Source organism: Pleurodeles waltl, chromosome 5 (assembly GCF_031143425.1).
Source record: "Pleurodeles waltl isolate 20211129_DDA chromosome 5, aPleWal1.hap1.20221129, whole genome shotgun sequence".
In the NCBI taxonomy this organism is placed as follows: Eukaryota; Metazoa; Chordata; class Amphibia; order Caudata; family Salamandridae; genus Pleurodeles; species Pleurodeles waltl.
In genome coordinates, this window is record NC_090444.1 from 1,284,788,340 (window position 1) to 1,284,810,891 (window position 22,552).

The window sequence follows — 22,552 nt, forward strand, 5'->3', positions numbered from 1 at the left end:
TTAATTAAATGTTCTAGTTAGAACCAAGAGAGCATAATTATTTTAAGATCTTTTGAATTCACAATTTCACAAATAACCCTTAATAATTAAATGTACTGATATATTTAGACATGTGGGTAGTGTCTGTTTTACCTAACAAAACTGCTTTCTCATATATTGTAGGGCCATCAGCCAGAGTGAAGGAACAATCATACCTTTGGACCAACTCACCCTCTGAAAATAGAAACTTCAAAGCCTTCACAAGCAGGGTGTGGAACATAAGGAGGAGCAGACATCCCCATCACGTTTATGTAGCAAGGTCACAAGAGCAAACTTCCATCACCCATTATCTATATCACCTACATCCAACATGTGTCAGGCCCCATTTCACCAAACAACTGCCTAATTTGTGGGCACACCTGTCTTGGCTTCTGTATCAACTACAGCCACTGCAACAGATGTAGAGCCAGGACCCACTCTTAGAGTGCCCACACAGTCCAAGGTACACAATTGTTTTGGCAGTGCTGAGTCTGAACTGGCTGGGTTGAGGGGGTCCCAGATGACCAATGTTTCAGGGTCACTACGGCCCAGGAGCTGATGGGGTCTGCTAACCAGCATGACCAGCATTATGACATATGCAGCAGTACTTCTTCCACCAAGACAGACGCAGCACAGTCGGAGGTTCATGCAACAAAGAGCTTGGGCACTGCAGGATGTTGGATCATTCATTCTTTATTCTTCTTAATTTCAAACAACGCACTACACACAGAAAGGATGCATACGTGTTTCAGCTTATGTCTTCAACTGGGCAACCCGCATCTCTGCACCACTGTGATTTAAAATGAGTTCTTTCTTAGTTGCACTGCCCTAATGCCTATGAACTAGACTTCTGCAGTTATGTGGTTCCCAACCCTCCTCTGGTTCAATGAGAGTATGCTCATTCGTGTTCATGAGTTAATAAACACCAGTGTTCCTGCACTTATGATCATGTGTGTGTCAATGACATAAACTTGTGAACAATTGCTAATATAAAATGCAACATATGCATTTAAGAGGGATGCCAATGTAATGTAATTTCCCCCAGTGTGTACATTTCTTCTATTATAAATTGGAACATAATTCACAAACTAAAGTTGAAAACTTGCCTATAAACCAAGGAAGTTAGATGTTTAAAGCATCCCTGTGGCTTACTCAAAGTTACTAGACATAACAAAACACATTGCTTCACACATCAATACACAATAAACTGATAACTAAAGTGCTACATGCTAAACTGCGTAAAACCTTGGTTGTGAATTTTTGCCTATCATTAATCTCACTAAATTCAATTTAAAAAAGTGTCTATGTGCAAAGTAATCAACCTAGGAGACGAACAATTAAAGCAAACTGACGGCTTGTTTGAAAGTGCATAACATATCAAAGCACAGTACTGCCCATATTAGTAAACTAATTATTATTCTAATAAAGAGTGATAAGGTTTCAGTTGCAAATCTCTGGCACATCATGGTATTTCATATTATGAGTCCACAATATTGCACATATTCATAAGTAGCATTCACATAATCAAAATGGAACAGAAGCACCTTTGTGTAAGGTTCTCGGCCTGGGAGATGGACTTTTAAAACATAATCCAGTTATGCCTTCAGCATAGCATGGTATTCAGTTGATGTGCCTCAATTGGATTAACTTTCAGATTTTCATGTTGGTGCTTAATGCTAAGCTATTTATAGACCCCTCTTGTATATTTATTAGCGTCCATTATGATGATGTTCTCACCTTTTTCTGAGAGCTTGATGATGATGGATTTGTAACCCTTTAATTGGTTGACTTCTTGCCAGTTTTTGAATGAGACTTTGTTAGCACTCATGAGTCTTGATATTCTTTTCGGTTTATCTTCAAATACTATCTCATGAAAGATGACAATCATATTGCCACTCAGTAGTTGGGTATTACATTTTCTGGATGGCTTTAAGCCACTTTCAATGTGATAGTCAGTGGAAAATCCAAATTCTTCCATTTGGTGGATGGGTGTGTCATCAAGTGACAGTGTTTCTGACATCCCACTTGTATTGTTCTTGACTAGATTGTTCAAAGGTAACAAGTCTGGAGTATCACCAATGTTGAACTTGACATCTAAAGCAGGTCACTCTCTTTGGTTGGTATTTTGTCTTTGAGCTTTCGTAGCATAGTATTTACACAACTTCTACTTCCTAACAAACTTATTTGTTTCAATGCAAAGATTGAAGAAGTCAGGACCTGTTGTGGATAAAAACTTTTTCTTGTTCTTCCATGAGGGTTTGTAGGAAATTTTGATGACTCTTGCATTGTCTCCATAGCCCTTAGATGGTCTGTGAATTGGTGGCTCATTTTGTTCCACTGCGTCCTCGATCTCTTCCTCTTCCATGTTGTGGTGTAGCCATTCTTAATAGCTGCAATTCCCTGCATAAATCCAGTATCTCCTTTGGATCCTCATCAGTTCATGATCTCAGATCTGAGCTGACTTCTGTATCACTGGATACTGGTTTGGCCCAACCTAGTGGGCTGGATTTTTTCTTTCGCTCCTAAAGGTTTTTTTCACTATTTGGCAAAAGTATTGATCCTACTGTACTGGTAGTCCAGTCTGTCTCTATTGAACTTATGTGACTTACGCTCCCAAATCTCCCCCTTATGTTTGGGTATATGCTCCTCGATTTTAGCCTATTGTGGCACTCTGTCACATTCAATATATTGGGTTAATGAGGCCATTTCCCACCATTTTTTTTATTCTGAGATGTAGGCTTTTTCCAAGTTCTTTATTATCTGAGTTGCTGTTCGGGGGCCTAAACTGGATTCCTGTAGCTCTACGTTGGTTGTGGCATGACCTTTGAACACCTCCTTTGCAGCCGTTTCCCACTGGGCTCTTGGTTCTGCCATGTTGATTGTTTCCCATGAGATGAACTTGAGGGTCAGTGATGCACTTATTGATAGACTCCAGTAATTATTCACGTCTTATGTCTATTCAATAAAAATATTACATGTTTACAATAGAGCTTTGTGATGGTGCGTCATTTCTGAAAATGTCTCTATATTTTGAGGTTACTCGTTATGAAATCTACTTCCATTAACAATGTCCGCATGCTCAGAGGTCTGTGGTGATTACCAGAGGGCCAGCCTCCATACCGTGACGGTCCTAATTCGCCAGTTATGTCATTCACCTATTGCTGACCGGGCCAAATAAGCTGGTTAAAGTGTCTCCATTAGCTAGGACAGGAAGTTTTGGGAGTGATGCCCTCCTAGTGAGTCCTCTCCTGAGCACCGTCAGAAGTTCCACTTAACCAAGCCGCGTGTCCACCATGGCCATTCTCCAAATCCGAAAATCTGATCCATCAGAGAAGTGCTCCTCATATATAGTAATTATTTATATGTTTATATATATGTATGTATGTATATATATATATATATATATATATACATATGTGCGTGTGTATGTGTGTGTGTGTGTGTGTGTGTGTGACCAAGTAGCGGTCACCACTGTGTAGTTATTATAGTCAGGTCAGCTTTTTCATAGGTAAAGGGTTTTTTGTGTTGCTAATACATCTGGCCCCAATTGACAAATCTCACAAAACGTTCCAAAAAGGTGCTATTTTTTACTAGTTTCTACATGCAAAGTGTTAGAAATGGGGTCTTTGGCTGTCAGTCAGGTTACCCCCTGTCCAAGCAAGGACCCTCACTCTAGTCAGGGTCAGTCACACACAATCCAAATTATCCTGTGCCACCCTCTGGTAGCTTGGCACTGGGCAGTCAGGCTTAACTTAGAAGGCAACGTGTAAAGTATTTGTGCAATATATCATACAATAACACCATATAGCACCACACATATACACCACACATTGTTTAGAAAAATATATAATATTTATCTGGATAAATGCAGGTCAAAACAATTAAAATGCAATAAGTAAATGTTGAGATATCACTGAAAAGTGATATAAAGGGGGTCATTCTGACCCTGGCGGTAAATACCGCCATGGCGGAGGTCGGCGGTAGCACCGCCAACAGGCTGGCGGTGCACCGCTGGGCATTCTGACCGCGGCGGTTCAGCCACGGCCAGAAACGGAAAGTCGGCGGTGTACCGCCGACTTCCCGCTGCCCTTGAGAATCCTCCATGGCGGCGGAGCGCGCTCCGCCGCCATGGGGATTCTGACACCCCCTACCGCCATCCGGTTCCTGGCGGTTCTCCCGCCAGGAACAGGATTGTGGTAGGGGGTGCCGAGGGGCCCCCGTAAGAGGGCCCCACGAAGAATTTCAGTGTCTGCTTTGCAGACACTGAAATTCGCGACGGGTGCAACTGCACCCGTCGCACCTTCCCACTCCGCCGGCTCCATTCTGAGCCGGCGTCCTCGTGGGAAGGGTGTTTCCCGCTGGGCTGGCGGGCGGACTTTCGGCGGTCGCCCGCCGGCCCAGTGGGAAAGCCAGAATGACCGCCGCGGTCTATTGACCGCGGAGCGGTCTTTCGGCGGGAACTGCTTGGAGGGCGGCGACCGCCGTCCGCCGCGGTCAGAATCACCCCCAAAGTGTCTTAAATCTTTTAGAAGCAAACAAAGTCTCTTTCAAGAACAAAGTACCTGGTTCACGTGAAAAATCTCCGCAAAGACCCGTAGAGGAGGAGATGCGTGGAAACAAAGGGGTGTGCGTCAATTTCTTGGGACCTCAGGACCTAGTTTCCATAGGAAAAGCATTTTTTGACTTACTATAACTTTGGCACAGTTTGACGAATCTTCACAAAAGTTTCCACAAAAAGGTGTCTTACTGTGTCATAATGTGCAGCGAAAGTTTCAGGGTGATTTGTTTAGCGGGGGCTGAGAAAAAGGGGGAGTAAAAAAAAGTGAGTTTCCCATGTTAATTCTCATGTGGGTTTTGAACATGGCTACAGCCTGAACTTCCGGATGGATTTACACCAAACTTGGCAGAAAGCTAGCTCTTTCTCCCGAAAGTGTGCTCTTTGAGATTCGGTGTACATTCATTCAGTAGCTTTTGGGATATTAAAGGAAAAAGAACTATAGATATCTAGGTGGAGCCCAAGCACATATCTCATGGTGAGATCTGACTTGGTGCCAATATGTCAACCAGAAAGTGCTGGCAGCCATCTTGGGGCATGATACATGATAGAACCTATTAAAATGCATTGTGATGACTGGCAGGGTTTGAGGGTCACAAAACAGAGACTATTTAAAGGGTGATAGCAGATTTTAGTTACAATATAAATCAGTTGTTGCTAAGGTGATTTTAACCTGTGAAAAAACCTTTGACTGAGATTTCATGAATCGCTTTTGAAAGAAAACTTTTTTCTAATGATTTTCCCATAGAGTTTCCCATAGAGTTGGAAGGTGCTCCAGAAGCTAAACTGAGAGCATTTTTCCTGTAAATTCACACTATTTTTCTCAGCAATATGAGAATGAAGTCTGAAATTTTCAGTAAAACATGGACTTCCCACAGGCGCAGCCTGTCAGTTTATTCCCTGGTGTTCTACTGAAGTCTCCCTAAGTGTTCTAAAGAACAACTTGAGCACTAACACTCTTACTCATTGCAAAAGTGTGGGACACCAGAAGCCATCTTGATTGAATCAAACTGGTAAAATTGAAAACATTTAATTAATAAAGGAACAAAATGAGGGGGTTAATTTTGTCATAGGAATTATGGTTTGTGCTGTAGAAAGAAAAATTAGGACAAGTTTTAAGTGAGTCCTCAAATATATTACTATACTATTGCATTAAAACATTCTGATATGTAGACTGAAAAATGCAGTTTGAAAATCAGCAGCTGACTGCCAGTTAAATCCCTGGTCATCATTAGTTTACTACAGTGTTCTAATGAGCAACTAGTGAGCTGACATTCTGAATTTATTCCATAAGTGTGGCTCATCTGAACACAATCTTGATGGAATCAAAGCAGAAAACTGAAAGCATTTGCTACTGAGGATACTGCAGTAACAAAGGAGATTAGGAAGCTTCATAAGAAATAAGTCTCCCAAGATGACCACCAGAGAAAAAAGAGCCCAAATGTAGCACAAATATCACCCAAATGTAGGCCCAATAACAGAAGAGTGCAAAACACTTTTAACATTTTTTTTGCAGTTTTACATAGTGCAAACTTGACCTAAAGGTATTGGAGTGCTTTACATGAGCAGAACTTATATTACAAAAGAACACATTCCTTTTGGACTTTAGGTATGGGGGGATTAAGTGATCTGCCCAGAATGACAGATTGCAAGCTGACGCTGAAACTCAAACCTCGTTTCCCAGTTGTAAAGTCTGTAGCTATGACAGTAACAACAAGTGATGGACGGAACGCTGAACATTGTCAAACACTCACCCCCAGTCACAGATCTGGGTTTAATCCATCGTTCTTTTGCTCACCATGCCACCCCAGTTTGGACCCAGCCATATGCAAATCAGTCTTGACCCTGTTCCTCATGGGAACAGTCCAGACCGAACTGCCAAGCCAGGTCCTCACTGGACCGGAAACAAGCATCCTGGGACCGGTTTCGGGGTTTCACCCCTCATCAGCCAGGCTAGCTTGAATCCAGTGGCATGGGAAGCACGGGACCCACGTCTGGGCATACCCTTCCCACTTAGGGTGACAAAGCAAAAACAACAAGTGATGGACGGAATACTGAACATTGTCAAACACTCACCCCCAGTCATAGATCTGGGTTTAATCCATCGTTCTTTTGCTCACCATGCCACCCCAGTTTGGACCCAGCCATATGCAAATCAGTCTTGACCCTGTTCCTCATGGGAACAGTCCAGACCGAACTGCCAAGCCAGGTCCTCACTGGACCGGAAACAAGCATCCTGGGACCGGTTTCGGGGTTTCACCCCTCATCAGCCAGGCTAGCTTGAATCCAGTGGCATGGGAAGCACGGGACCCACGTCTGGGCATACCCTTCCCACTTAGGGTGACAAAGCAAAAACAACAAGTGATGGACGGAATGCTGAACATTGTCAAACACTCACCCCCAGTCATAGATCTGGGTTTAATCCATCGTTCTTTTGCTCACCATGCCACCCCAGTTTGGACCCAGCCATATGCAAATCAGTCTTGACCCTGTTCCTCATGGGAACAGTCCAGACCGAACTGCCAAGCCAGGTCCTCACTGGACCGGAAACAAGCATCCTGGGACCGGTTTCGGGGTTTCACCCCTCATCAGCCAGGCTAGCTTGAATCCAGTGGCATGGGAAGCACGGGACCCACGTCTGGGCATACCCTTCCCACTTAGGGTGACAAAGCAAAAACAACAAGTGATGGACGGAATGCTGAACATTGTCAAACACTCACCCCCAGTCATAGATCTGGGTTTAATCCATCGTTCTTTTGCTCACCATGCCACCCCAGTTTGGACCCAGCCATATGCAAATCAGTCTTGACCCTGTTCCTCATGGGAACAGTCCAGACCGAACTGCCAAGCCAGGTCCTCACTGGACCGGAAACAAGCATCCTGGGACCGGTTTCGGGGTTTCACCCCTCATCAGCCAGGCTAGCTTGAATCCAGTGGCATGGGAAGAACGGGACCCACGTCTGGGCATACCCTTCCCACTTAGGGTGACAAAGCAAAAACAACAAGTGATGGACGGAATGCTGAACATTGTCAAACACTCACCCCCAGTCATAGATCTGGGTTTAATCCATCGTTCTTTTGCTCACCATGCCACCCCAGTTTGGAAGCAGCCATATGCAAATCAGTCTTGACCCTGTTCCTCATGGGAACAGTCCAGACCGAACTGCCAAGCCAGGTCCTCACTGGACCGGAAACAAGCATCCTGGGACCGGTTTCGGGGTTTCACCCCTCATCAGCCAGGCTAGCTTGAATCCAGTGGCATGGGAAGCACGGGACCCACGTCTGGGCATACCCTTCCCACTTAGGGTGACAAAGCAAAAACAACAAGTGATGGACGGAATGCTGAACATTGTCAAACACTCAGCCCCAGTCATAGATCTGGGTTTAATCCATCGTTCTTTTGCTCACCATGCCACCCCAGTTTGGACCCAGCCATATGCAAATCAGTCTTGACCCTGTTCCTCATGGGAACAGTCCAGACCGAACTGCCAAGCCAGGTCCTCACTGGACCGGAAACAAGCATCCTGGGACCGGTTTCGGGGTTTCACCCCTCATCAGCCAGGCTAGCTTGAATCCAGTGGCATGGGAAGCACGGGACCCACGTCTGGGCATACCCTTCCCACTTAGGGTGACAAAGCAAAAACAACAAGTGATGGACGGAATGCTGAACATTGTCAAACACTCAGCCCCAGTCATTGATCTGGGTTTAATCCATCGTTCTTTTGCTCACCATGCCACCCCAGTTTGGACCCAGCCATATGCAAATCAGTCTTGACCCTGTTCCTCATGGGAACAGTCCAGACCGAACTGCCAAGCCAGGTCCTCACTGGACCGGAAACAAGCATGCTGGGACCGGTTTCGGGGTTTCACCCCTCATCAGCCAGGCTAGCTTGAATCCAGTGGCATGGGAAGAACGGGACCCACGTCTGGGCATACCCTTCCCACTTAGGGTGACAAAGCAAAAACAACAAGTGATGGACGGAATGCTGAACATTGTCAAACACTCACCCCCAGTCGTAGATCTGGGTTTAATCCATCGTTCTTTTGCTCACCATGCCACCCCAGTTTGGACCCAGCCATATGCAAATCAGTCTTGACCCTGTTCCTCATGGGAACAGTCCAGACCGAACTGCCAAGCCAGGTCCTCACTGGACCGGAAACAAGCATCCTGGGACCGGTTTCGGGGTTTCACCCCTCATCAGCCAGGCTAGCTTGAATCCAGTGGCATGGGAAGCACGGGACCCACGTCTGGGCATACCCTTCCCACTTAGGGTGACAAAGCAAAAACAACAAGTGATGGACGGAATGCTGAACATTGTCAAACACTCACCCCCAGTCATAGATCTGGGTTTAATCCATCGTTCTTTTGCTCACCATGCCACCCCAGTTTGGAAGCAGCCATATGCAAATCAGTCTTGACCCTGTTCCTCATGGGAACAGTCCAGACCGAACTGCCAAGCCAGGTCCTCACTGGACCGGAAACAAGCATCCTGGGACCGGTTTCGGGGTTTCACCCCTCATCAGCCAGGCTAGCTTGAATCCAGTGGCATGGGAAGCACGGGACCCACGTCTGGGCATACCCTTCCCACTTAGGGTGACAAAGCAAAAACAACAAGTGATGGACGGAATGCTGAACATTGTCAAACACTCACCCCCAGTCATAGATCTGGGTTTAATCCATCGTTCTTTTGCTCACCATGCCACCCCAGTTTGGACCCAGCCATATGCAAATCAGTCTTGACCCTGTTCCTCATGGGAACAGTCCAGACCGAACTGCCAAGCCAGGTCCTCACTGGACCGGAAACAAGCATCCTGGGACCGGTTTCGGGGTTTCACCCCTCATCAGCCAGGCTAGCTTGAATCCAGTGGCATGGGAAGCACGGGACCCACGTCTGGGCATACCCTTCCCACTTAGGGTGACAAAGCAAAAACAACAAGTGATGGACGGAATGCTGAACATTGTCAAACACTCACCCCCAGTCATAGATCTGGGTTTAATCCATCGTTCTTTTGCTCACCATGCCACCCCAGTTTGGACCCAGCCATATGCAAATCAGTCTTGACCCTGTTCCTCATGGGAACAGTCCAGACCGAACTGCCAAGCCAGGTCCTCACTGGACCGGAAACAAGCATCCTGGGACCGGTTTCGGGGTTTCACCCCTCATCAGCCAGGCTAGCTTGAATCCAGTGGCATGGGAAGCACGGGACCCACGTCTGGGCATACCCTTCCCACTTAGGATGACAAAGCAAAAACAACAAGTGATGGACGGAATGCTGAACATTGTCAAACACTCACCCCCAGTCATAGATCTGGGTTTAATCCATCGTTCTTTTGCTCACCATGCCACCCCAGTTTGGACCCAGCCATATGCAAATCAGTCTTGACCCTGTTCCTCATGGGAACAGTCCAGACCGAACTGCCAAGCCAGGTCCTCACTGGACCGGAAACAAGCATCCTGGGACCGGTTTCGGGGTTTCACCCCTCATCAGCCAGGCTAGCTTGAATCCAGTGGCATGGGAAGCACGGGACCCACGTCTGGGCATACCCTTCCCACTTAGGGTGACAAAGCAAAAACAACAAGTGATGGACGGAATGCTGAACATTGTCAAACACTCACCCCCAGTCATAGATCTGGGTTTAATCCATCGTTCTTTTGCTCACCATGCCACCCCAGTTTGGACCCAGCCATATGCAAATCAGTCTTGACCCTGTTCCTCATTGGAACAGTCCAGAACGAACTGCCAAGCCAGGTCCTCACTGGACCGGAACCAAGCATCCTGGGACCGGTTTCGGGGTTTCACCCCTCATCAGTCAGGCTACCTTGAATCCAGTGGCATGGGAAGCACGGGACCCACGTCTGGGCATACCCTTCCCGCTTAGGGTGACAAAGCAAAAACAACAAGTGATGGACGGAATGCTGAACATTGTCAAACACTCACCCCCAGTCATAGATCTGGGTTTAATCCATCGTTCTTTTGCTCACCATGCCACCCCAGTTTGGACCTAGCCATATGCAAATCAGTCTTGACCCTGTTCCTCATGGGAACAGTCCCGACCGAACTGCCAAGCCAAGCCCTCACTGGACCGGAAACAAGCATCCTGGGACCGGTTTCGGGGTTTCACCCCTCATCAGCCAGGCTAGCTTGAATCCAGTGGCATGGGAAGCACGGGACCCACGTCTGGGCATACCCTTCCCACTTAGGGTGACAAAGCAAAAACAACAACTGATGGACGGAATGCTGAACATTGTCAAACACTCACCCCCAGTCATAGATCTGGGTTTAATCCATCGCTCTTTTGCTCACTATGCCACCCCAGTTTGGACCCAGCCATATGCAAATCAGTCTTGACCCTGTTCCTCATGGGAACAGTCCAGACCGAACTGCCAAGCCAGGTCCTCACTGGACCGGAAACAAGCATCCTGGGACCTGTTTCGGGGTTTCACCCCTCATCAGCCAGGCTAGCTTGAATCCAGTGGCATGGGAAGCACGGGACCCACGTCTGGGCATACCCTTCCCACTTAGGGTGACAAAGCAAAAACAACAAGTGATGGACGGAATGCTGAACATTGTCAAACACTCACCCCCAGTCGTAGATCTGGGTTTAATCCATCGTTCTTTTGCTCACCATGCCACCCCAGTTTGGACCCAGCCATATGCAAATCAGTCTTGACCCTGTTCCTCATGGGAACAGTCCAGACCGAACTGCCAAGCCAGGTCCTCACTGGACCGGAAACAAGCATCCTGGGACCGGTTTCGGGGTTTCACCCCTCATCAGCCAGGCTAGCTTGAATCCAGTGGCATGGGAAGCACGGGACCCACGTCTGGGCATACCCTTCCCACTTAGGGTGACAAAGCAAAAACAACAAGTGATGGACGGAATGCTGAACATTGTCAAACACTCACCCCCAGTCATAGATCTGGGTTTAATCCATCGTTCTTTTGCTCACCATGCCACCCCAGTTTGGACCCAGCCATATGCAAATCAGTCTTGACCCTGTTCCTCATGGGAACAGTCCAGACCGAACTGCCAAGCCAGGTCCTCACTGGACCGGAAACAAGCATCCTGGGACCGGTTTCGGGGTTTCACCCCTCATCAGCCAGGCTAGCTTGAATCCAGTGGCATGGGAAGCACGGGACCCACGTCTGGGCATACCCTTCCCACTTAGGGTGACAAAGCAAAAACAACAAGTGATGGACGGAATGCTGAACATTGTCAAACACTCACCCCCAGTCATAGATCTGGGTTTAATCCATCGTTCTTTTGCTCACCATGCCACCCCAGTTTGGACCCAGCCATATGCAAATCAGTCTTGACCCTGTTCCTCATGGGAACAGTCCAGACCGAACTGCCAAGCCAGGTCCTCACTGGACCGGAAACAAGCATCCTGGGACCGGTTTCGGGGTTTCACCCCTCATCAGCCAGGCTAGCTTGAATCCAGTGGCATGGGAAGCACGGGACCCACATCTGGGCATACCCTTCCCACTTAGGGTGACAAAGCAAAAACAACAAGTGATGGACGGAATGCTGAACATTGTCAAACACTCACCCCCAGTCATAGATCTGGGTTTAATCCATCGTTCTTTTGCTCACCATGCCACCCCAGTTTGGACCCAGCCATATGCAAATCAGTCTTGACCCTGTTCCTCATGGGAACAGTCCAGACCGAACTGCCAAGCCAGGTCCTCACTGGACCGGAAACAAGCATCCTGGGACCGGTTTCGGGGTTTCACCCCTCATGCCACTGGATTCAAGCTAGCCTGGCTGATGAGGGGTGAAACCCCGAAACCGGTCCCAGGATGCTTGTTTCCAGTCCAGTGAGGACCTGGCCTAGCAGTTCGGGCTGGACTGTTCCCATGGGGAACAGGGTCAAGACTGATTTGCCTATGGCTGGGTCCAAACTGGAATGGCATGGGCAGCAAAAAAACGATGGATTGAACCCAGATCTGTGACTGGGGGTGAGTGTTTGACAATGTTCAGCATTCCGTCCATCACTTGTTGTTTTTGCTTTGTCGCCCTAAGTGGGAAGGGTATGCCCAGACGTGGGTCCCGTGCTTCCCATGCCACTGGATTCAAGCTAGCCTGGCTGATGAGGGGTGAAACCCCGAAACCGGTCCCAGGATGCATGTTTCCAGTCCAGTGAGTACCTGGCCTAGCAGTTCGGGCTGGACTGTTCCCATGGGGAACAGGGTCAAGACTGATTTGCATATGGCTGGGTCCAAACTGGAATGGCATGGGCAGCAAAAAAACAATGGATTAAACCCAGATCTGTGACTGGGGGTGAGTGTTTGACAATGTTCAGCATTCCGTCCATCACTTGTTGTTTTTGCTATGACAGTAACGTCACTTTTTCTCCCCTAAGTGTAAGACAGTGATCAACTGGATTCAAAGCAAATAGTTTAAAAGTGCTTTATCACTATTTGAGAACTAAAAAAATATGTCCTCATTTTAGTTTTTTAGTGCACTAACTACAATTTCTATGGGAATAAGACCATCTCACTTTTATCATTTCTAAAGTAATGCTTTAGGTATTACAGCTTTGATTGCATCAAGATGATATCAGGCGTGGAACACTTTTGTAATAAAGATAGTTGTTTATTAGAATACTGTGGGGATGCAGATGTCAAGGGCACAGACTGGGATAATTTAGGGCAGGGTTGAGGATGCAGAGCCAACAAGTTAGGCAGGCGGGAATGGCAGTGGCAGCACAACAGACCATGGGGGGAAGGGAAAAAGTGGGGCAGGGGCAATATACCAGCCATCCACAATGGGCAAGAGACGTGGCAATATAACAGACCATTCATGGCAGAAGTAAAAGTCAGCGGCAGTAACAACCCTATATGACAACAGACCTGATTCAGGCAGTAAACTCCCAATGTTTTTAAACCCAAAAGGGCTTTATCTTATGTCCCCTACCTAAAACCTCCACTTTTTCGCAATAAGTCAATGGGTTTTTTTTTTTCAAGGTCTTCCTCTTTCCAAGTTCAAAATGTTGGCAAGTATGGTACATTGGATCACTGAAGGCAGGAGGAATGTGGTAGGGACATATGGCCAGATGTAGGAAGCCGTTTGCATGGTGCAAACTGCGAAAATCGCAGTTTGCGCCATGCAAACAGCCTTATGCGATGCTCATTCACAATTTGCGAGTCGGTACCGACTCGCAAATTGTGAATGCGACTCGCAAATAGGAAAGGGTGTTCCCTTCCTATTTGCGACTCGCATCGCAATGCAGAATTGCTTTATGACCGCGAATGCGGTCGCAAAGCAATTCGCAGTTACCACCAGTGTTACACTGGTGGTAACTTATTCGCAAAAGGGAAGGGGTCCCCAAGGGACCCCTTCCCCTTTGTGAATGTTGCCCAAAAAGTTTTTTCAGAGCAGGCAGTGGTCCAATGGACCACTGCCTACTCTGAAAAAACAAAACCAAATGGTTTCGTTATTTTTTTTATTTTGCAACTCGTTTTCCTTTAAGGAAAACGGGCTGCAAAATAGATTTTTAAAAACTGCTTTATTTAAAAAGCAGTCACAGACATGGAGGTCTGCTGACTTCAGCAGGCCACCATCCCTGTGAGTGCAGGGACTCGCTATGGGGTCGCAAAATGTGACCCACCTCATTAATATTTATGAGGTGGGTCTTTGCAACCCCATAGCGAGTCGCAGACGGTGTCTGAGACACCGTTCTGCATCCGATATTGCGACTCGGAAATTGCGAGTCGCACCGACTCGCAATTTCCGAGTCGCAATATCGGAAATTTGTACATCTGGCCCATAGACTCTAATAACAGAGGGTAAGAGGGAGATGAGTAGGGGCACCAAACTGGCCTTACAGGACAGGCCTCAAGGTTGCAGCAGCACAATACATCACACAGGGCAAGCGGGACAGCATTGTAGTACAACAGACCATGGAAAGCAATAGGGAGGGGACGGGCCATGCACATGGACATCAGAGGGGAAAGAGGCAAGGGCAGTATGCTGACCATACTGGACAGACAGAAGGAACAGATGCAGCTTAACAGACCACGAAGGGCAGGAAGGAGGGGGCAGCGGCACAACAACGGACCAGACAAGGTAGGACTGAGGAGATAGGGGCCTGGACATGGGAAGTTGAGGTCAGTGTGCAAGAGGGCATGGCTGGAGCAGCAAGCTGGCCATGGAGGGCAGTCAGGGTGTTCACTGGAAGCACAGCACACTGTGGAGGGCAACAGGGAGACTATAATTGACTTATACACAGACAATGGAGGGAAGGTAGGAGAGGGTCAGGGACAGCAAGCTGATCACATGGGGCTGGTGGGAGGCCCTGTGGCAGCACAGAAGGCAATGCATGGCAAGCAGCTGGCTACTGAGAGCACAATGGCCATGGTGGGTAAGAGGGTGGGGCCAGGGGCATGTGCAAAGGACCATGGAGGACAGAAGGAATGGGTAGGGGCTGGACACAGAAATGAGAGGGCAGGGGAAGAGGCTTCACAATAGACCACATGGTATAGGCAGGATGAACAATTGCAGCACAACAGAGCATGAAGGGCAGAAGGAAGTGACTGCAAAATGGACCATGGAGGGCAAGAGGGAGGGGATAGCAGCTTGTAACTCAGACAGGCAGGGGGGAGATAGCAGGGACAGGAAGCAGTCAACTGACCATGCTACACAGGTGGAAGAGGCAGTGACAGCTCAACAGGACACTCAGAGTAGATAAGAGAGGCAGTCGCAGGTCCATGGAACATGGTGGGCTAAAAAGAGGGAGCAGGGGCAAGCACACAGACATCAAAGGGTACACACTGATATATACACTAAAACACATCGGCACACACTCATATATACACTAACACACCTGTCACACACTGATAGATACACTGATACACCCAAGCACACACTAATGCATACACTGACATACCCAGACTGTTGGACTTTTGCTTATGCAGGGTCATCCCCAGACTTTTTTGCCTCCTGCCTCCTATATTTTTCTGACATGTTGCTGTTGGCTTTTCAACTCTGAGCACTTTTACCACTGCTAACCAGTGCTAAAGTGCATATGCTCTCCTGTTTAAATTGTATGTAAGTGGTTTATCCATGATTGGCATATTTGATTTACTAGTAAGTCCCTAGTAAGGTGCACTAGAGGTGCCAGGGCCTGTAAATCAAATGCTACTAGTGGGCCTGCAGCACTGGTTGTGCCACCCACATAAGTAGCTCTGTAATCATGTCTCAGACCTGCCACTGCAGTGTCTGTATGTGTATTTTTACACTGTAAATTCGACTTGGCAAGTGTACCCACTTGCCAGGCCTAAACCTTCCCTTTTCTTACATGTAAGGCACCCCTAAGGTAGGCCCTAGGTAGCCCCAAGGGCAGGGTGCAGTGTATGGATAAGGTAGGACATATAGTAATGTGGTTTATATGTCCTGACAGTGAAATACTGCCAATTTCGTTTTCACTGTTGCAAGGTCTGTCTCTCTCTCATAGGATAATATGGGGGCTACCTTTAAATATGATTAAAGTGTAGATTCCCCTAGAGAGTAGATGGACATGTGGAGTTTGGGACCCCTGAACTCACAATTTAAAAATACATCTTTTAGTAAAGTTGATTTTAAGATTGTGAGTTTGGAAATGCCACTTTTAGAAAGTGAGCATTTTCTTGCTTAAACCATTCTGTGACTCTGCCTTGTTTGTGGATTCCCTGTCTGGGTCAGTTTGACAGTTGGGTTGTTTTTCACCTCACACCAGACAGTGACACAAAGGGAGCTGGGGTGTGATCTGCATTTCCTGATTAGCCATCTCTGCTAGGAGGGAGGGGTGGAGTGGTCACTCTCATCTGAAAGGACTGTGCCTGCCTCTGACAATGCTGTCTCCAGCCCCCTGGTGTGTGTCTGAGGCCTTGCCTGGGCAAGGCAGGATTTCACAAGAAGGTGTGAGTCCCCTTTGAAGGAAGGTGACTTCAAAGACTAAAATGGGTATAAGAAGGGCACCCAAACTTACAAACTTCAGAAACACTTCTGGAATCAAGGGGAACCTCTGCCTGGAGAAGAGCTGATAGCTGAGGAAAACGTGCTGCCCTGCCTGTGACTGTGCTTTGTGGAGCTTTCCTGCAGTGCTGCTTCTGCCAGAGTAAGAGGGCAAAGACTGGACTTTGTGTGCCTTCCATCTTGAAGAAGAAATCTCCAAGGGCTTGATGTAGAGCTTGCCTCCTGTTGTTGAAGTCTCAGGGATAGCAAAGACTTCTTCCTGCCAGCACCTGGAGTCTCTGGAGAGACCCCTACTCTGCTCTGTGGTGCCCTTCCAGTTCCTGGGACCCTGAAAGGAGAGGCTGGCAGCCTAAGGACAAAAATACACGCACCGAGCGCCGTGCGGAGAAAAGATCGACGCGAATCCGATCGCGGCTGAGAAAACGACGCGACGCCGGCTCCGCAGCTGAGAAACGACGCCGCAGGAAACGCGACCGGAGAATCGACGCCCGGAGCAGGAGAAACGACGCGCAGCATCGCTGACGAAGGCTGAGAGATCGCAACCTGCGCCGCGGGACTTTCGGACCGTCGCGTGGCTGGCTGTTTCGACGCGCATCGCCGTGTCGAGTTGTTTTCGACGCATATAACCGTGCAGGGTTATTTTCGACGCGCACAGCCCGTGCGGGGTTATTTTTGACGCAAACCAGGTACATTTACACGCTAGCAGCGCTAGTGTGTTGTTACAACTACCTAAAGACTCTTTTTATTTTAAACCTTTAAAAAAATCATAACTTGACTTGTGTATGTTGGATTTTTGTCGTTTTGGTCTTGTTTTGTTTAGATAAATATTTCCTATTTTTCTAAACTGGTGTTGTGTCATTTTGTAGTGTTTTCATTAAGTTACTGTGTGTGTTGGTACAAATACTTTACGCCCAGCACTCTGAGGTTAAGCCTACTGCTCTGCCAAGCTACCAAGGGGGTAAGCAGGGGTTAGCTGAGGGTGATTCTCTTTTATCCTAACTAGAGTGAGGGTCCTTGCTTGAACAGGGGGTAACCTGACTGTCAACCAAAGACCCCATTTCTAACATTGGTGACCAGCGGTCGGGATTGGACTTGTATTTGTACTTGACATACAGTAATTAAGTGTACACTACTGTTTTGATCTCAGACCACTACGTGACCACATACTACTTGTCTTGTGATTCTGCTTTTTGTTCTCTGATGTCCTCCTGGAAGTATTGATAATATTTTTGGACTTTGGTTTTTGGTTGTGAAGCCTTTGCAGAATGGAAGTCAATTTCTGGCACCTATTTATGTATAAAAAGTGGCAGCTTAAAGCATTTTGCATGGAAAGGGGACTGGCTGTGAACAGGAAATCCAGAAGGGAGGATCTTGAGTCAGCCCTGTTTCAGTATGAATTGAAACGTTGTCAGGCAACACCACCAAATGAGTCTGAGGAGGATGACTACTCCGAAGAGGAGGAAACAGAAAGAGATGAGTGGCTCCTAGCTCGAATCCGGAGTCTGGAAGAGCTAGATGCAGAGCTTGAGAGGGCTGAGGAGGAGAGAGCCTTAGTCCTGGAAAAAGAAAGGATTGCAGCTCAAGAGCTGAGCTGTGAAGAGCTGAAGCTGGAGGCCATGAGGGCTGAGTCCAGTTCAGATGGTGGCAGCAAAAATCTTGTATCCAGTACTGCTGAAGAAGTGCACATGCCCAGAGATGTGGTGCCCTACTTGAAGGAGGGAGTTAACACACGCCAGGAGGTTCAGGGGTATGAGGTAGCTCCAGTGATGCACAGGGTCCCTGAGGTGGATTGGGGAACTGGCATGGGGAGTCATATTCCTACTGGTGGGAGGGACACTCTACTGACTCTAGTTGAGAGTGACAGGGAGAGGGGTTCCCCCCAGGTAGAAGTCCTGGTTATGGAGTGTGAAAACATCCCAGAAGAGTGTGGGTTGAGTGTCGGGGACAGTCAGGTACTGTCTCACCAGTCTCAGGAGGGTGATGTGGGGTGCTTTGTCAAGGCAGAGTCACTGGATGGTTGGGTGAAGAGTACTTTGGTTAATTCATGTGAGGGGCTGAGTGATGTAATTGCTGGAGAGCATATGTCTAGTCCTTATTTTCCAGAGCTATGCCAACACCAGGTGGAGTGTGAGTTCTCTGACCCCAGGGAGCTTACAATGGAGGCAGACTTCTGGGTGAGTACCAGAGAGCCTGAAGAGGCATTTGGGGGTGCTCCTGAGAGGAGTGGTCTAGGTAGTTCCCAACCAGGTGAGGTAGGGAAGGATTGTAGTGTCCCAGGTAGGTCCCAGTGTAGTGGGATGGGTGAGGGACCCCATGTCCAGTCTCAGAGGAGAGGGAATGGGGATGGGTTGAGGCCCAAGGTGCCCGAGATCCGGTCCCAGGTCCTGGAGGGTTCCCTGCGGGAACCCCAGGAGGGGAGCCTAGCCTGTACCATAGGGCCATCTGTTGAGGGAGACCCCACAGTGTCAGGAGAACTTGGGGGGGCGGCTGTAGCCAGCGTCCCACCAGTTCTGGTGTCTGGCAGTACCACTCCTAGTGAGGGGTTGCAGAAGTCCAGACAGAGGGTTGAGAGGGGGTTGCGGACCCCAGTGGAGAACCTGGAGGGTCAGGGGTCAGCTCTGAGTGCAGAGCCCCCCAGGAATGACCTTGGTGAGACCATTTCTGGGCTGGGGGGAATCCAGACTCTGTCAGATGGGCAGAGGTCAGGAGACCTGCGCCAGCCAGACTCTTGTATGGCCCTTGGGGAAAGTGTTTCCCTTGTGGGGGGTAGGTGTGCCCCCCAGGAAGTCCTGGTGCGCCAGGCAATGATTCAACCGCAGGATGGTGACTCTGGGTTGGATGATCAGGTTCAGGGGGTAAACTCTGACCTGATGGGGAGTACGTGTGCTCCCAAGGAAGTCCTGGTGTGCCAGGCAATGGTTCAACCGCAGGGTGGTGACTCTGGGTTGAATGATCAGGTTCAGGGGGTAAACTCTGACCTGATGGGGGGTAAGTGTGCTCCCAAGGAAGTCCTGGTGTGCCAGGCAGTGGTTCAACCGCAGGGTGGTGACCCTGGGTTGGATGACCAGGTTCAGAGGGTAAACTCTGACCTGGTAGGGGGTAGGTATGCCCCCCAAGAAGTCCTGGTTTGCCAGGCAGTGATCCAGTCTGTGGGTACAGGCCCTGGATTGGGAGGCCAGTTTAAGGGTGTCCCCCCTGACCTGGAGGAAGGGGCTACTGCTAACAGTGCCCCTACCATGTTGTCTTCTGGGGGGGCCGCTCCTAGTTGGGTGGTTCAGGACCCCAGAAGAGAGGGCAGGGGGAGGGAAGCCTCACCCCTGGCCCTGGTCCAACCTGAAGGTACAGACCCCAGGTTGGAGGATCAGTTGCAGGTTAACATCCCTGCACTGATGGAAGAATTGTGCAGGACTGCTTCTACAAGCACCCTGACAGTTTTTGACTCTGGGGGTGCCGCTTCTGCAGGGAGGGTACAGAGCCCCAGAGGGGAGGACCAGGGTCAGGTTGTCATCCCTGACCTGGTGGAAAAGAGAGTGGTCAAAGGGTGCCAGGCACCTGGGGCTACCACCCCCCACTCTCCACAGTCACAGTGGTTAGAGAGGCCTGAGGTCGGGCTCTCATCCCTGACAGTTGTCTGGGGCCACTGTGGCTTGCTGTCCTGGTGGACAGAGTTGCCCCTGGGGGGGGGAGGACGAGAGTCACACCCCGGGGGTGGAGTGGGCAACACCACTGTGTTGGCCCTGGTGGTACTATCTGCCCATTGCAATACATCTGTGAGCAAAGTAAAGTTAGGTGTTGCACAGATGGTGTCTGTAGATGTGGAGAAGGGTTCCCCATGGGTTAGCTTAGTGGGCCCTGAGAGTATGGACAGAGGGATCCAACTGGAGTCAGGAAGGCGTAGAACTGGAACATGCCCCTGCTGTTGTGGGCCTGGGTCCCTGTTCTACCGCCCCAATCAGGGAAGTACATCAAGGTATTGATTGTTCTCCCCTGGCTTTAGGCTGGTAGGGGGTCGTGTTGGACTTTTGCTTATGCAGGGTCATCCCCAGACTTTTTTGCCTCCTGCCTCCTATATTTTTCTGACATGTTGCTGTTGGCTTTTCAACTCTGAGCACTTTTACCACTGCTAACCAGTGCTAAAGTGCATATGCTCTCCTGTTTAAATTGTATGTAAGTGGTTTATCCATGATTGGCATATTTGATTTACTAGTAAGTCCCTAGTAAGGTGCACTAGAGGTGCCAGGGCCTGTAAATCAAATGCTACTAGTGGGCCTGCAGCACTGGTTGTGCCACCCACATAAGTAGCTCTGTAATCATGTCTCAGACCTGCCACTGCAGTGTCTGTATGTGTATTTTTACACTGTAAATTCGACTTGGCAAGTGTACCCACTTGCCAGGCCTAAACCTTCCCTTTTCTTACATGTAAGGCACCCCTAAGGTAGGCCCTAGGTAGCCCCAAGGGCAGGGTGCAGTGTATGGATAAGGTAGGACATATAGTAATGTGGTTTATATGTCCTGACAGTGAAATACTGCCAATTTCGTTTTCACTGTTGCAAGGTCTGTCTCTCTCTCATAGGATAATATGGGGGCTACCTTTAAATATGATTAAAGTGTAGATTCCCCTAGAGAGTAGATGGACATGTGGAGTTTGGGACCCCTGAACTCACAATTTAAAAATACATCTTTTAGTAAAGTTGATTTTAAGATTGTGAGTTTGGAAATGCCACTTTTAGAAAGTGAGCATTTTCTTGCTTAAACCATTCTGTGACTCTGCCTTGTTTGTGGATTCCCTGTCTGGGTCAGTTTGACAGTTGGGTTGTTTTTCACCTCACACCAGACAGTGACACAAAGGGAGCTGGGGTGTGATCTGCATTTCCTGATTAGCCATCTCTGCTAGGAGGGAGGGGTGGAGTGGTCACTCTCATCTGAAAGGACTGTGCCTGCCTCTGACAATGCTGTCTCCAGCCCCCTGGTGTGTGTCTGAGGCCTTGCCTGGGCAAGGCAGGATTTCACAAGAAGGTGTGAGTCCCCTTTGAAGGAAGGTGACTTCAAAGACTAAAATGGGTATAAGAAGGGCACCCAAACTTACAAACTTCAGAAACACTTCTGGAATCAAGGGGAACCTCTGCCTGGAGAAGAGCTGATAGCTGAGGAAAACGTGCTGCCCTGCCTGTGACTGTGCTTTGTGGAGCTTTCCTGCAGTGCTGCTTCTGCCAGAGAAAGAGGGCAAAGACTGGACTTTGTGTGCCTTCCATCTTGAAGAAGAAATCTCCAAGGGCTTGATGTAGAGCTTGCCTCCTGTTGTTGAAGTCTCAGGGATAGCAAAGACTTCTTCCTGCCAGCACCTGGAGTCTCTGGAGAGACCCCTACTCTGCTCTGTGGTGCCCTTCCAGTTCCTGGGACCCTGAAAGGAGAGGCTGGCAGCCTAAGGACAAAAATACACGCACCGAGCGCCGTGCGGAGAAAAGATCGACGCGAATCCGATCGCGGCTGAGAAAACGACGCGACGCCGGCTCCGCAGCTGAGAAACGACGCCGCAGGAAACGCGACCGGAGAATCGACGCCCGGAGCAGGAGAAACGACGCGCAGCATCGCTGACGAAGGCTGAGAGATCGCAACCTGCGCCGCGGGACTTTCGGACCGTCGCGTGGCTGGCTGTTTCGACGCGCATCGCCGTGTCGAGTTGTTTTCGACGCATATAACCGTGCAGGGTTATTTTCGACGCGCACAGCCCGTGCGGGGTTATTTTTGACGCAAACCAGGTACATTTACACGCTAGCAGCGCTAGTGTGTTGTTACAACTACCTAAAGACTCTTTTTATTTTAAACCTTTAAAAAAATCATAACTTGACTTGTGTATGTTGGATTTTTGTCGTTTTGGTCTTGTTTTGTTTAGATAAATATTTCCTATTTTTCTAAACTGGTGTTGTGTCATTTTGTAGTGTTTTCATTAAGTTACTGTGTGTGTTGGTACAAATACTTTACGCCCAGCACTCTGAGGTTAAGCCTACTGCTCTGCCAAGCTA